The sequence below is a fragment of the Cervus elaphus genome, chromosome 9, assembly GCF_910594005.1.
Source record: "Cervus elaphus chromosome 9, mCerEla1.1, whole genome shotgun sequence".
Lineage (NCBI taxonomy): Eukaryota > Metazoa > Chordata > Mammalia > Artiodactyla > Cervidae > Cervus > Cervus elaphus.
In genome coordinates, this window is record NC_057823.1 from 74,885,367 (window position 1) to 74,902,266 (window position 16,900).

Here is a 16,900-nt window from a genome sequence, read left to right on the forward strand (position 1 = left end):
GGAAATGCCTGTGGATGAAAGCCAGGAAGCCAAGGAAGCAAGGCAATACTGCTGAGTCATGTGTAGGCGGTGGAACCATCATCATAGCCTCTCTCTCCCCACATGCCAGCATCGCAGCTGAATAATAGAGAGGCTGGCCTGTCAAGTGCCTGACACGCAGCACTACAGAGAAGGACCCCACCCAGGGTGCCCCTTTAAGTGCCTGATGCACTGATCTACGGAGTAGGACCCCACCCAGGGTGGCCCCTCTATGTGCCTGACACGCCAAACAACAGAGAAGGACCCCAGGCAAGGGAACCCTCTCAGTGTCTGAATGGGGGAACTATGGAGAAAGACTGGCCAAAGGGGCCTTCTGATCGCCAGTGACCAGAGGCTCAAAGAAAGACTCTGATAGGGCCTTAATTCCTGCCGCTGAGGCAGTCCATGTCCCTGCACAGCTGGTGCCAACAGGGTCCCCACGACCCAAGCAGCAGCGCCACCTTCACATTCAACCCTCACAGAGGCAGAGCTGCCAAAGGCAAAAAAAAAAAAGTCTTGAATCTATGCATGCAGAGACGCTTCAGTCGTGTTCAACTCTTTGTGACCCTGTAGATTGTGGCCTGCCGGGATTCTCTATCAGGGGGGTCCTCCAGGCAAGAATACTGGAGCATATTGACCGATACTGGTTGCCATAGCCTTCTAGAGCACTTTATCTCCTGCTGCCCTAGCTTCCAGTGCTCCTGAGTACCTGGTGCTGCCAGAACCCCTGCGACCCAAGCAGCTGCACCCATCCACACCTGGCCCTCACAGGGGCAAACCCAAGTCCTCCAGGGCAGCCTCAGGAGCAAACCTTAGTGGATGACCCACATGCAGAGGTGGAAATAAAACCACAATTGAAACCCAGGGCAGTGTGGCTAAGGAAGAAGACCCTAAACCTTCCCACCAGCTGTAGAAGCAATAGATTAAATCCACATGATCAACTAGGCAGACTCTGGGTCTACGGAATATATAAAAGGCCATTGAGAGCTCCTGCAAATAAAATGCACTAGTTCTGATAGCTGTGGACATTGGAGGCAAGGACACACAGGAGTAGGACCAGAATAGAATCTGAGCTGCCCCCACAAGAGGTCCAGAGATCAGAACAGTGTTGGAGGGCTATAAGATGGACTGTGATTCCCAGTGAGGGAAGGGCTCAGACAGCAGTGACTCAAGAAAAACATTTATTATTCTTATGTTTTGACTGTGGAAAATGCTTAAAGAGATGGGAATACCAGACCACCTGACCTGCCTCCTGAGAAATCTGTATGCAGGTCAGGAAGCAGCAGTTAGAACTGGACATGGAACAACAGACTGGCTCCAAATCAAGAAAGGAGTGCGTCAAGGTTGTATGTTGTCACCCAGCTTATTTAACTTCTATACAGAGTTCATCATGAGAAATGCTGGGCTGGATGAAGCACAAGTTGGAATCAAGATTGCCGGGAGAAATATCAATAACCTCAATATGCAGATGACACCACCCTTATGGCAGAAAGGGAATAAGAACTACAGAGCTTCTTGATGAAAGTGGAAGAGGAGAGTGGGAAAGTTGACTTCAAACTCAACATTCAGAAAACTAAGATCATGGCATCTGGTCCCTTCACTTCATGGCAAATAGAGAGACAATGGAAACACTGACAGACTTTACTTTGGGGGGCTCTCAAATCACTGCAGATGGTGACTGCAGCCATGAAATTAAGAGATGCTTGTTCTTTGGAAGAAAAGTTATGATCAACATAGACAGCATATTGAAAAGCGGAGACATTACTTTGCCAACAAAGGTCTGTCTATTCAAAGCTATGGTTTTTCCAGTAGTCATGTATGATGTGAGAGTTGAACTATAAAGAAAGCTGAGCACAGAAGAATTGATGCTTTTGAACTGTGGTGTTGGAAAAAACTCTTCAGAGTCCCCTGGACAGCAAGGAGATCCAACCAGTCCATCCTAAAGAAAATCAGTCCTGAATATTCATTGGAAGGACTGATGCTGAAACTACAATACTTTGGCCACCTGTGTGAAGAACTGATTCATTTGAAAAGACCTTGATTTTTGTAGTGGTTTTTGTCATACATTGACATGAACCAGCCATGGATTTACATGTATTAAAAATAAATGGGAAAAAAATGAAATAAAATAAAAATGTTCAGGAAATAAAAAAAAGAAAAGAAAAGAAAAGACCTTGATGATGGGAAAGACTGAAGGCAGGAGGAGAAGGGGATGATAGAGGATGAGATGGTTGGACGGCATCACTGACTCAATGGACATGAGTTTGAGTAAGCTCCAGGAGTTGGTGATGGACAGGGAGGCCTGGTGTGTTGCAGTTCATGGGGTCACAAAGAGTTTAACATGACTGAGTGGCTGAACTGAACTGAACTGATGGAGAAACAGACATAGAGAAGAGACTTATGGACATGGGAAGAGGGAAGGAGAGGGTGAGATGTATGGACAGAGCAACATGGAAACTTACATTACCATACATAAAGTAGACAGCCAATGGGAATTTGCTGTCTGGCTCAGGAAACTCAAATACAGGAGCTCTGTATCAACCTAGAGGGGTGGGGTGGGGAGGGAGACGGAAGGGAGGTTCAAAAGGGAGGGGTTATATGTATACCTATGGCTGATTCATGTTGAAATTTGACAGAAAACAACAAAATCCTGTAAAGCAATTATCCTTCAATTAAAAAATAAATTTTTAAAATTCTTTGAGTAAAATAAAGGAAATTTTACTACCTAGAATGCTCTTTTCTGTCGCTGACCTAACTTCTACACCACTTAAGGTGTCAACTCAAATATCATTTTCTCTAACAGAGGCTTTCCCTGAGCAACTTATCAACATTTTGGTCTATCTTCAATGTTCTCTTATTGAATTTTCCTCGCTTAGCATATATTTTTATTTGTTTTATGTCTGTCCCCTTCACAGGCTATGAGTTCATGATGGCAGTGTTCATGTCTGTCTTTTTCCCCATAGTATATTCAGAGTGTAGCCTGGTTTCCTTAAAAGTCACTCAGTAAATATTTGTGGGATGGATAAATAAAACTCAACCTCAAACCTCAGCACAAGTATCTGCAAGTCCAGGTAGCCATCCTTGATCCCACTGTCCTGTAGATGTCCTTGTTTTTATTTCCAGCGCAGTCAGCATATATACCAGTATCATAGCGTATAACATTTTACTGAATCCATCATTATTATTGTCTCTCATCTTTTAGAGGTTGCCTAATAGTTTCTGGAATAACAAAGAATACCAGAATGAATGTTGTTGAAAGAATGAATATATAAATGAGCAAAATATTATATATGCCATACATCCACCTGCCTCCCAGGTGCCATATTTGGTATTTATAGCCATGCTGAGGATCCAATGAACTGCTATATCAAACATCTTTTCACTTGAAAAGGCTATTACCAGAAAGAACAGATGCAATTATAATAGCCTCATCCTTTAAAAACAGTTTTAAAGGTAAGCTTTTAGTGTCTTTACTCCCTTATACCATAAGAAAATATTTTTAGACACTTGATTCTAAAGTGTTTCAATGTGACAATGTAACAGTTTCATTAACTACACTTTTCATCATGTGAATGAAGACAAATAGCTGACACATTCCTTATGAGGCAATGTGATTGCAGCATGATTCGACTGTTTTTCACGTACATTAAGTGAGAGTGATTCATAACACCTGAGGAGTGGTGTGACCCTCTTGAAAAGAAATACTAATAAAATATCTTAATTAAGGCCTCTGGGTCCCTTTCAAATAAAAATGATGAGGCGATCTATTCAAGATTTCCAAACCCTCGTTTTATTTTGGACTTACAGGAGATTCCTATGCCTTTAAATAAAAGAACTTTCATGACTAATAAAATGAACTTTCATTAGCATCTACAATATTACACATGGGCACATGATTGGGTAATATGTCAACCTTATATATGGATACATGGCTTATCTAAACAATGGCATGTATGTATACAATGCATGATCTATAAATTCAACAAATATGTATTGATCCCTATTATGTACCAGTCACTATTATAGGGCCTAGGAGTGCATTGATGAATGTATCATAGAAAGTTCTTATCCTTTTGGAGTTAACATTCTATTAACAGAAACATAATAAATAATTTTTTAAAAATTCAATACTTTATAAAGGATTGAATAAAACAATATGGTAAATAATTAGGGAAGCCACTTTAGATATTTCATTTGTATACATATATGTATGAGTAATATATAAAAGTTTATTGAATATCTCAGTATAAATTTAGTATATTTTTTAAACAAACAAGAGTGTAATAACTTTATTTTTAAGGAGTGTATAAGTAATTAAGGGTTGTTCCATGTTTAGACATTTAAGAAGTCAAATATTTTAATTAACTCTAGTATAGTGAAAAAAATCAGATGATTGCCAAGTTCAGATTTTTCTAAAACTGTTGAATACTGAAGATGAAACTGCTACTAAGGTGCTTTAGAAAGTCATCCCAAGTGTGGCTTTGATAAGAATTATATGAGGTGTTTTTGTAAAATATGGATTCTGGTTGCCCATCTTAAGATCTACATAATCATATTTTTGTGGATGAGAGCTGTGACTGTAAGTGCTTAAATGCTCCCAAGGTGATTATGATAACTGGCCAGATTTAAGATATGTTCATCTAAAATGTTCAATGTATGCAAATTCAGAAAACATTCAATAAAGAGCTTTCCAGATTCAGAGAAATAAACATGTTCATTTGGTAAAAATGCAGCCTACAGTTTCCAGCCTAGAGATTTGGACTCACTAGGCAAAGCATGCTGTTTGTCCAGCTTTTATCAAACTCCCTAGAGAATTCTGATGTACAAATAAGTTCCTGGAAATCATTGTTTTGAATAAAATGTATTAGACAGGAAGAACTGCCTACAGGTGCAAGTATGGTAATTCTTTGAACCAACCTGGGGCAGCCTACCAGCAAAATTTCAAATAACTTCTTCCGATGATGAAATGCTATACAGACCATGTCAACAACTACTATGGCTTCATAAGAAAATGTTGCTTTGGAAAAACACAGGAATAGATGTGTATTATATCTGAAAGTAAAGGATATTTGGCTGGTTTTCATGAGCATCTTCTGGTTATTGCATCTAAGTGACAACAAGGTTTTTTATTTACAAATGAAAAAGGAGACTTAAGGATTTTTCTGATATGGTTCCTTATGATAATTATTGGGCATGAAGACCATAATCATGAACACAGCATTCATTCAGACATGAAAACAGTCTGCTTTGGGTTACTTTTCTCATGTTTACTTTCCTATTACTTGGAAAAATAATTCTGCTCTCCATCCCTTTTCCATATTCATCTAGCTTTATCTTCTAATGAATTTTTACTCCTCTCAACTAATGACTCACACCTATTAGAACAAGACATTCCTATCCTGATCTTGGAATTAGAGAGAAGGAAAGGGTTTGAAGAAGCATCAATGTTGCACCAGATGTAAGAAATAATGAAGGAGAAACGTGTAGATGGTCAAAGAGCATCTACAAAGCCACCAAACATGGCTTCCTCATAGCACTCAACTGGGAACTGTCTTAGTGGGAAGGTATATCACAGTGGCTTACTGGGAATCTAAGAGATTTTTCATGCCTTGGGTATCAGGATTTGGAAAAGGCAGGTGACTACAAGATGCTCAATGAAAAGGAGGAAAAGAAATAGAGTGTAGCACACCCTGTAATCACGGAAATGAACACATCATTAACCTACAGTAATTTAAACTGTATGGCACTAAGGATTTACCCACAACTTAATGAAAGGAATTAGAGCTTTTAGAAAAAGAAGCCACAACATGTAAAAATAAAGGAGTCATTTCAATTCAACTTAATACAGATTGCTATAAGAATCAGAAATTGGGTGAGTAAATCAGCATAATTCAACATGTTGCTATTGTTAAAAATAATATCAAACATAAGGAAATGTGTAACAGCCCTGGGAGAGGAACATGGAGAAGAATTTGGAAACTGTAGGTCCTTATCCCATTCTTTCATCTTGGTTTGGGGACTATACATATTGAACTCACCAAATAGTTCACACCTTTGATGGCAACTCCCTGCCCTTATTGTTTATTGTTCAGGCTTTCTTCTTTCTTCAAAGCTCCATTCCAGGAAGCCAAGTCACTATTTTGAGAAACACACTGGTTTCCTTGATGTAGAACCAAAGAATAGTAAAAGAGGTAAGGATTAGTATACCCTTTCCCATTAGACAGTCACTTTCAGAGGGAAAAAAAAAAATGCTTGCATTGACCTAAGGTCTACAACTATTAATTAAAAAAATCTCAGATTATTATTACATCATATATTTGGTTTAAAAGGCTTTTAAAAATTATCATGAACATGAAATAAATTATGAAAAGTCATTCCATAATATTACCTAATAACATATAGCATACTGCTTGATTTCTCTCAACCACATCATCTTTAGGTTTGCACTTACACTGAGCAACAAGTGAACTTGATGTTGCTTAGCTTAAAATAGTAGCAATTCTGTCACATATTCAAGAATGCTGAGAATCATTGTGTTTCTTGGACACAATTTTGAAAAATGGCAAGAGCATAATGTTTCTAAGGAAGATGCCTTTAAGTGACTCTGAAGCAATCACCATTTCTAGTTTTTTACTGAAATGAAGCCAGAAATATAATTATATTGTAGACGTTTGCCAAATAGTAGAAAATAATCCTCTGCAAAAAAATGAAAGAAAAAGAATCCTATTTGCTTATGTTCCTACAGCATCATATCAATGTATAAAGCCTCACACATTTATACATAATGTTTTTATCTGAGCACTTACTCATTCCAGGCACCTATAAACATGTACAAACAGATTAAAGAACAATATTTATCCCAAGTTGCCTATTTTCTGGCAGATGCAAACATAATAAGACTTTCTTCTTATATCCTACATTATTACGTGATTTTAAAAACACACACTTTATGATTTGTTGCAGGAAACTGCTGTGAATAATCCACAGTTAATTAAAAAAATTATTCAACCAGAACTTTTTAAAATGGTAATTATTAATGAATCTATAACTGATTTTTCCAAAATGGCTTAATGACAAAGAAGAATATATTTATAATTAAATAAATAGCTATTTTAAAACAGCATTCATTGTGTGGCCTCATTTCTCCAGTTCTAACAAAGATGTTTCTCATGATAGTTTTTTTCACAATGAACATTAAACACATCATTCCAACATAATTTCATACTACTGTCCTGCTCTATTTAATCCTTTCACTTTTTCAAATATAAAAGCTGAATATACTAACCACATAGTCCTTCTCTCTGCCAGATCCAACAAGCAAAACAAACTTTCTGAAAACTTTCTTACACATGAAAAAGAATCAAGTCTTCTATTTAGTTTTCTAAAATATTTTTCGACTTCTGCTTGGAAAACTTTGACAATTTTCAAAAACTTACTCTCTATGTGATTTTTTCTCACTCCTTCAAAGCTCCTAAAAGACTAAGGATGGAAAATGGAAATCTGCTGCATTAGCTTGTGTACATATCAGCTGTTGCTATCCATACTGGGGGACATTGTTTCATCTATTTTACCAGGTTTAGAGTGCATTGAAAGGTAATTGAAAAAGTATTTCATAAGAAGGATAGTGGCATAAGGTCAAACAGGATTTTAAAGATATGAAGTTTCATACTTCTTAAAACTGAAATAGATGCCCCATTAAAGAAACATTTTCTAGTGACTAAAGAACATAGGGAAAATTCTACCTATCTAAAAGCTGACTATAATGTGGAAAAATCTGCAGATCCACTTTATTGAGTAGGTTAAGAAGTGTTTATGATTATAACCTTCAAGGTCCCTAGTACATGAGCTTGATCTTTAAAGTGCCCTTCACAACATTCTTTACTCATAAATTAGGACCTGCTGTATTCTTGCTTGTATTTTTCTCTCTGTGTATTTTCTCTTATTCCTCATCTCCACATTCTAAAATGCTCCATATTCAATGACATCATCTCAAAAACTTCCTCTCTCAGGCACCTTCCCTGGCCGCCTAACTGGGTATTATATTTTCTTGCTGATGCTTACAGCTTATGTGATTATGCATACATTTGTCCTATGTATTCATCAATATTTTGAGATTTTGAGTCACTGATATATCTGAGTTATATAGCTTTTATACTACAGTTATATGCACAAAATAAACATACTGTCTTAATGAATCTGAATATGATTCCTTAACCAGTGGAAAGAGAATGAAGTTATGACTAAATGTATTCTGTTCCCCAATGAGAGCCAAACCTATTATGTATGTACCTGCAGGCTTAAATGAAGCTCCAACTTGGAAAAAAAATATTCTCAGTTATTATGATTTGATCTAATGTTGAAGTGTTTCAAACTATTGTCAAATCTCTTTATGGGGTTAAAGTTGAGTGACCAAGAAGAAAAAAAGACAGAGGAAAAAAAATATCTGAAGTTCATGAAAATGTTTTAAGTGACCTTAAAGTTAAAATGTACTAAAGTACATTTAGTACTATGAAGAATCTATGAAACTATAAGTAATGACTATACCAATAGTTACTTTTCTGAGAGAAAGTAACAATGTAATTATTTCTTTAGTACTTGCTTTATAACAAATGTGCTAAGCAAATTAGATCTATAACTTCATTTGTTATCTAGTGGTCCTAGATTACTATATAGCACTAATTTGTAATAATCCTATGCATCATGGTGCACACACCTATTACAGAGACGAGAAGCTGAGAGTGACAGAGAAATTGTATATTCACTGGATATGCCTCTCCCAATTCCCACTGTGCCTATAGGAAGCAAGGCGATGTGACTAGTTCTGGACCATGGACTTTGTATGGAATTGATGGGTGCTACTCCAAATAATTAGGATGGATGTGAGTTTGCATAGCTCTTTCTTCCCGTGGAAGCTAGCTCTTGAGATGATGATGTCACAAGATTGAATCTTATGGGGTTGCTGAGTTTCATGTGGCATTCAGCTGCCCTGGAGTTATCGATCTGCAGCAGATTAAATGAGCAAGAAATAAATCTTTATTATCAATTCAGTCACTCAGTCATGTCTGACTCTTTGCGACCCCATGAATAGCAGCACGCCAGGCTTCCCTGTCAGTCACCAACTCTCGGAGCTTACTCAAACTCATGTCCATTGAGTTGGTGATGCCATCCAGCCATCTCATCCTCTGTCGTCCCCTTCTCCTTCTGCCTTCAATCTTTCCCAGCATCAGGGTCTTTTCCAATAAGTCAGTTCTTCACATCAGGTGGCCAAAGTACTGGAGTTTCAGCTTCAGCATCAGTTCTTCCAAAGAATATTCAGGGCTCATTTCCTTTAAGATTGCCTGGTTGGATCTCCTTGCAGTTCAAGGGACAATCAAGAGTCTTCTCCAACACCACAGTTCAAAAGCATCAATTCTTCGATGCTCAGCTTTCTTTATAGTCCAACTATCACATCCATACATGACTACTGGAAAAACCATAGTTTTGACTAGATGGACCTCTGTTGGCAAAGAGATGTTTCTGCTTTTTAATATACTGTCCAGATTGGTCATAGCTTTTCTTCCAAGGAGCAAGAGTCTTTTAATTTCATGGCTGCAGTCACTATCTGCAGTGATTTTGGAGACCAAGAAGATAAAGTCTGTTACTGTTTCCATTTTTTCCCCATCTATTTGCCATGAAGTGATGGGACTGGAGGCCATGATCTTAGTTTTCTGAATGTTGAGCTTTAAGCCAACTTTTTCACTCTCCTCTTTCACTTTCATCAAGAGTCTCTTTAATTCCTCTTCACTTACTGCCATAAGGGTGGCGTTATCTGCATATCTGAGGTTATTGATATTTCTCCCAGCAATCTTGATTCCATTGGATGGCAATGCTTCAGCCAACCTGGCATTTCATATGATGTACTCTGAATATAAGTTAAATAAGCAGGGTGACAATATACAGCCTTGACGTACTCCTTTTTCTATTTGGAACCAGTCTGTTGCTCCATGTCCAATTCTAACTGTTGCTTCCTGACCTGCATACAGATTTCTCAGGAGGCAGGTCAAGTGGTCTGGTATTCCCATCTCTTGAAAAATTTTCCACAGTTTGTTGTGATCCACACAGTCAAAGACTTTGGCATAGTCAAGAAGGCAGAAGTAGATATTTTTCTGGAACTCTCTTGCTTTTTCAATGATCCAGCACCTGTTGGCAATTTGATCTCTGGTTCCTCTGCCTTTTCTAATTCCAACTTGAACATCTGGAAGTTCATGGTTCAAGTACTGTTGAAGCCTGGCTTGGAGAATTTTGAGCATTACTTAGCGTGTGAGATGAGTTCAACTAAACATCCTCTGGCATTGCCTTTCTTTGGGATTGGGATAATAACTGACCTTTTCCAGTCCTGTGGCCACTGCTGAGTTTTCCAAATTTGCTGGCATATTGAGTGCAACACTTTCACAGCATCATCTTTCAGGATTTGAAATAGTTCAACTGGAATTCCATCACCTCCATTAGCTTTGTTCATGGTGATGCTTTCTAAGGTTCACTTGACTTCACATTCCAGGATGTCTGCCTCTAGGTGAGTGATCACACTATTGTAGTTATCTGGGTCATGAAGATCTTTTTTTGCATAGTTCTTTTGTGTATTCCTGCCACCTCTTCTTAACATCTTCTGCTTCTGTTAGGTCCATACCACTTCTGTCCTCTACTGTGCTCATCAACATGAAATGTTCCCTTGGTATCTCTAATTTTCTTGAAGAGATCTCTAGTCTTTCCCATTCTCTTGTTTTCCTTTATTTCTTTGCATTGATTGTTAAGAAAGGCTTTCTTGTCTCTCCTTGATATTCTTTGGAACTCTGCATTCAAATGGGTATATCTTTCTTTTTTTTTTTTCCTTTGCCTTTAGCTTCTCTTCTTTTCTTAGTTATTTGTAAGGCCTCATCAGACAACCCTTTTGCCTTTGTGCATTTCTTTTTCCTGGCAATGGTCTTGGTCACTGCCTCCTATACAATGTCATGAACCTCTGTCCACAGTTCTTCAGGCACTCTGTCTATCAGATCTAATCCCTTGAATCTATTTTTCACTTCCACTGTAAGGGATTTGATTTAGGTCATATCTGAATGGTCTAGTGGTTTTCCCTATTTTCTTCAGTGTAAGTCTGAATTTGACAAAACCACCAAGTCAGGGTTCTTGGGTCGGGAAGATTGCCTGGAGAAAGGAATGGCTACCCATTCCACTATTCTTGCCTGGAGAATTCATTGGACAGAGAAGCCTGATGGGTTACAGTCCACAGGATCGCAAAGACTCAGACACGACTGAGCAACTTTCACTATTAGTTACCGCAACATAAGCTACCTACCCTGACTGATAGGTTGATACTCCAAAATATAAGTTGGAATTTTGGGGGAAATGTTAATTAATTTTGAGGGAAGTTCAGAGCTTACAATCTTGCACAGTATGCTTCTTTGAAGAAAGCAGTTCCAAGTGGCTCCTCTTGGACAGGACTGCTCATGTCATATGCACATCAAAAAACATTTCCTGGTTTTCTTTGGTGGAACCAGTGAATAGTGCCTAAGCCAAAGTCACTCTGGGAACACTGGATATGAGGAAAGCCAATGCTCCCTGAGATGGCACACTACCCAATAAGACTGACACTCTGGGAGGTGTAAATTCCAGGGGCCTAGGAAGAAACAGATCACTGGCACTTGGATTGAATTCTTTGAACAACTCTGAGCTCAGCTTCCAGTTCTCCATGAAACCACCCATACTACCTGGTAAGTCTGAGATAAAAAAAAAAAAAAATGTTAAGGTGCTAAGGTGGTTTTCCCTCCTCCTTTTCTTTCTCTGTGTCCTTGTTATAAGTCCATAGCAACAAAACAGTCTGGGCTTGACTCTCCTTGAAAATCGTAAAGAGTTTAAGTTATGAAGATACTATTCCATTTCTAAACATGTTTTCAAAAGCTGGAATGATATTTGCATGTTCATTTAGCCTAGATGTCCTACAAAGTCATAGTCTAAGTACTCTGCAGTTTTAAAGTGGTGTTTCACAATTACATTTCCTAAGGCGAATATTGATTTGCAGTTGGTTGCAAAAAGATAGGCCTTCCTGTGGCTCAGATGGTAAAGAATCTGCCTGCAATGCAGACTGACCCAGGTTCAATCTCCGAATCAGAAGATCCCCTGGAGAAGGGAATGGCTCACAAATGATAATCTGGGGATTCAGAAATGTTATGTGTTGCTTTTCTAATTTCCAAGTTTGCCTCTGTGTGTGTGTGTCATGTGTGTGTGTTTATATCAGAAACTAAAATGAATGCTGCTGTTTCTTTTCACAAGAAAGCTCAGTTTATCTTTAAAAAGACAGCTTTGCAACTAAAATGACCTAGAAGGACATGTGCTTCTTAGCATGCTAATTGCTTTTGCCTGAGGTGGGATAAATACTTTGTAGCTGGCTTTACATTTCCTAAGCTACATATGTAGACACTCTACATTCAGGAGGGAAATTCACTTAATGTGCTTTGTAACTTTTAGAACTGATTACACAGCTGACCTGCGGTATCACTATGCTTTCAGCATGTAGTTTTCAAATGCAGTAATTATTTTTAAAGATATGTGACTGCTCTGTTGAAAAATACTGAGAGAAGGGAGGAGAATTCAAGGTGTATTGGGGCCATGGCAAACTGGAAAAGTGATTCCATTTTTTAAAACTTTTAATTAACAGTATTTAGTTCCTTCAAATATTCAGATGAAAATCATAGATGCCAAGTCCTCATTAAAACAATGAGTTTACAGGGATTGGAATATAAAGTTATACACAATGATAAAACCTTTAAAAACCCAACAGCTTATATTTTCTTTTATAAAAAAGTGACTACCCACCTCAGGAAATTTTAAAACTCCCCCATGCATTATAATCAAGAGCATGGCAGGAGCTATCATCTTCAAGTAACTGATTTACCAATTTTGTCCATCAGAATCCACTCCCACTGCTACTGGTAACAGAATGAGTTTTATTTGAGAGCCTTCTCCCCTACTCTCAGTTAATGTAACTTACTTTATCTGACTACCTCTTGCTCAAGGAGATAGTATATGACCAAGACTTATAAATGACAGCATAATGATCCCCTACTATAAATGGTTAGTTCAAGCATAGAAACAATCCAACTCATACTAATGAAGTTCAAGACATTTGTTGCCATGAAGAAAAGAAACTCTATTGGAGAATGATTTGTCTCACTGAGAAGCCAACATAAAAGGAAGACAAAAGACAGAGAAATAGCTCTTGGTGTCACATGAGCCCCTAGATCCAGATACTAATGGACCACCTGGAGTTTTTTAGTGACTAGAGGCAATAAATCTTATTTTTATTAACTCAGCTTGATGTCAGTTTTAGTCACTTTTATTTGTGTTTTGATTTGTGCAGTTAAGAAAATCTGCAAGTAAAAGTACACTTGACTACCATGCTTTTTTGGATAGAATCTGAAATTCACTACATGTCAATCAACTTCTGAAAAAGCCCCACTGTTATTGATAAGACTGATCTCCTCTTGCTGTTTGCTGTTCAGTCACTCAGTCATGTCTGACTCTTTGCGACACCAGGGACTGCAGCATGCCAGGCTTCCCTGTCCTTCACCAACTCTGAGAGCTTGCTCAAACTCATGTCCATTGAGAATGTGATGCCATCCAACCATCTTGTCCTCTGTCATCCCCTTCTCCTCCTGTCTTCAATCTTTCTCAACATCAAGGTCTTTTCTAGTGAGTCAGCTCTTCGCATCAGGCGGCCAAAGTATTGGAGTTTCAGCTTCAGCATCAGTCCTTCCAATGAATATTCAGGATTGATTTCTTTAGGATTGACTGGTTTGATCTCCTTGCAGTCCAAGGGACTCTCAAGCGTCTTCTCCAACACTATAGTTCAAAAGCATCAATTCTTCAGCACTCAACTTTCTTTCTAGTACAACTCTTACATTCACACATGACTACTGGAAAAACCATAGCTTTGATTAGATGGACCTTTGTTGGCAAAGTAATGTCTCTGCTTTTTAATATGTTGTCCAGGTTGGTCATAGCTTTTCTTCCAAGAAACAAGCGTCTTGTAATTTCATGACTGCAGTCACCATCTGCAGTTACTTTGGAGCCAAGAAAATAAAGTCTGTCACTGTTTCCATTGTTTCTCCGTCTATTTGCCATGAAGTGATGGGACCAGATGCCATGATCTTCATTTTTTGAATGTTGAGCTTTAAGCCAGCTTTTTCACTCTCCTCATGACTTGCTATAAATGGTCCATCTCCTGTTGTTCTTTCCTTCATTCATTGAGGAAATGAATATTTGAAGTCCCCTACACACTAGGTACTTATACTATCACAGGTAATAAAAGTCTGTGAACAATGCCTTAAAATCCAGCCCTTCACATAGTTTTATATCTAGTGAGGGAGGCAGAACATGCTTAATGATAAATAAGACTAGATAGCAAATGTTGTGGGAGCATGGGGGCACATAGGAGAGTGCTCAGCAAAGGGACTGACATTTATACATTACCAAGATCGATAACTAATGAGAACCTACTCTGTAGCACAGGGAACACTACTCAATGCTCTGTGGTGACCTAAGGGAAGGAAATCCAGAAAAGAGGGGATATATGTATACATATAGTTGATTCATTTTGCTGTACAGTAGAAGCTAACACAACATGGGAAAGTATAATCTAATAAAACTTAAAGAAAAAAAAAAAGGTTCCAGGAGGAGGTACCACATAAGACCAAAGGATGTATACAAGTTGTCAGTAACTGTATGGACGAGACAGTCTTGAAAGAGAAAACATAAAAGAAACAGCAGGTTTGAGGGGGTTCCAGAAGCAGGGAAGAAATAATGATAGGGAAAGATATCCAAGAGTAAATACTGGATATTTAGCTCTAGAGTTCCAGAGATGAGGAGGATGAATCATCAGCAAATCTTTGGAATCTGAGGCCATGAGAGTAAAGGAGTTTTCCTAGAGAGTGTAGAGACGGAGAAATGTAGAGTGTAGAGTCTCAAGATTACAGACAAACACGATCAGAGGGCACTGAAAAGAAAGGAAAGAATTATCCACAGAAGGAGATCCAAGAACAAGGAGCCTAGCATCACAGGGGTCAAGAGAACATGCTTCAAGGAAAAAGCAGTTGTTCTTAATAGTGACAAACAGTGTAGAGAAGTTAAATAAGTTAAGGCCTGAATAGTGGTCATTACATTTAACACCTAGAGAATGGTTCATATCTTGGATGAGATCAGTTTCAATGGAGTGGTGAGTACAGAAGACAAATTATCATGTGTTGAATGTTTGGTGAATAAGAGAAGAAGCAAAGACATTCTTTCAAGTAGTTTGACCCTAAAAGGGAAGAATATGAGATTTTGGTGGCTTGATGGGGGGCAGTATTAGATTAGGAAATTTAAATATGAATACGTATTTATTCAAGTTGATACTTATTTGAGGATTTTTAAATTTTTCTTTAAAGAAGAAGTTGGCAGAAGGAGAGGTTTAAGATCTAGGAGAGAAAAAAAAAATTGTTAGTGGATAATTAGGCACGAAAAACACCAGATGGAGACACACGGATACTAGCTTACCTTTTCCTTTGTACTGAAAAATAGCATGGCATTTCCATGAGCAGTACTGAGTCTTCACATATCTAAATATTCCAGTTCAACTCGGTAATCATCCCTTTGTTGTATGCTTTGTCTTCAAAATTCCTGAAGGTTTCAGGCATCAGACATTGGTCCATTATGCCCTGAGTGGTTTTATTTGCTCTCTTAAAAGAAGAGAAAACAAAGAGAATCTAGGTAAGCAGAAATGCTACTTTCTCATCATACTTTCAGAATTTATACAGACAAGCCTCTTTTATTTTTTTTTAAATAGAAAAAGAAGTGAAGCAAGCGTTCCAAATTGCATGGTTCTTTTCAACTTTTCAACCATACAAAAACCTTATTTCTTTGTTTTTATCTACTCTGTCTTTCTACCCTACCTATCATCTACATTTCCAACTATCATCCATCTACCTTTACCCACTTGTTTTCTGTTTCAGATGAGAAAATTTAACTCTATAATTGCCCCATATTTTATGGAGCAATTGTGTTTGCTCGGTAAATCTCTACTCAATATATTAAACATAAAAATGTGGAAATATTTCTTCAGTTAAAGAAAAGGACAATCAGGAATGAAACCTTCAACAGATCCTTAAAAATATACTTGAGGAAGTTACTCTATTAAAAATATAAACAGGCAGATGTCCTCTGTAAATATAAGTATTTGACTGATTTTGGAAATATCCTTTACACTCTTGGCAAAAACATTTGGATTCTGAATTAAAGCATTCAAGTACAGATGGATTAAATTCAGCAGATAATTAGCTCTTCATACAACTATCTCATATTCCAATCCACAAAAAATCATACAGAATGCAATGTACATTTAATTTATGAGTATCTCATTAATTCCACTGTTGTTTTAACCAGTGCTCAAAAAGAATATTGAAGACTTTGCCACTATATGGCTTAAAACCATAAATATCTTCCACATTCAATCTAAAAGACATTTCATGACAGATGGAAATAAAAAAATGACATGGAATGGCAACAATCTGAAAATGACCTTATATTTCAGTAAATTTATAAGCTTCTTCCATTTAAAGTACTTTTTAAAAGCATCATGGACATTTTAAATTTCTTCATACATCTTTCTTTGGGCAGATGCAAGAAAGCCAAATAATCACTAACAATCCATCAACCATATAATGGAATTTATGTTTTAACAAATTGACTAAATAATGGCTCACATTTAGGAAAACGGACCTTTTAAATGGCCTCACTATAGTCCTCATCTATATTTTAGAGCTCTTTCTTCTGAAGGCTTTAAACACTGTATAATTGGGTTGATAAGTAATGC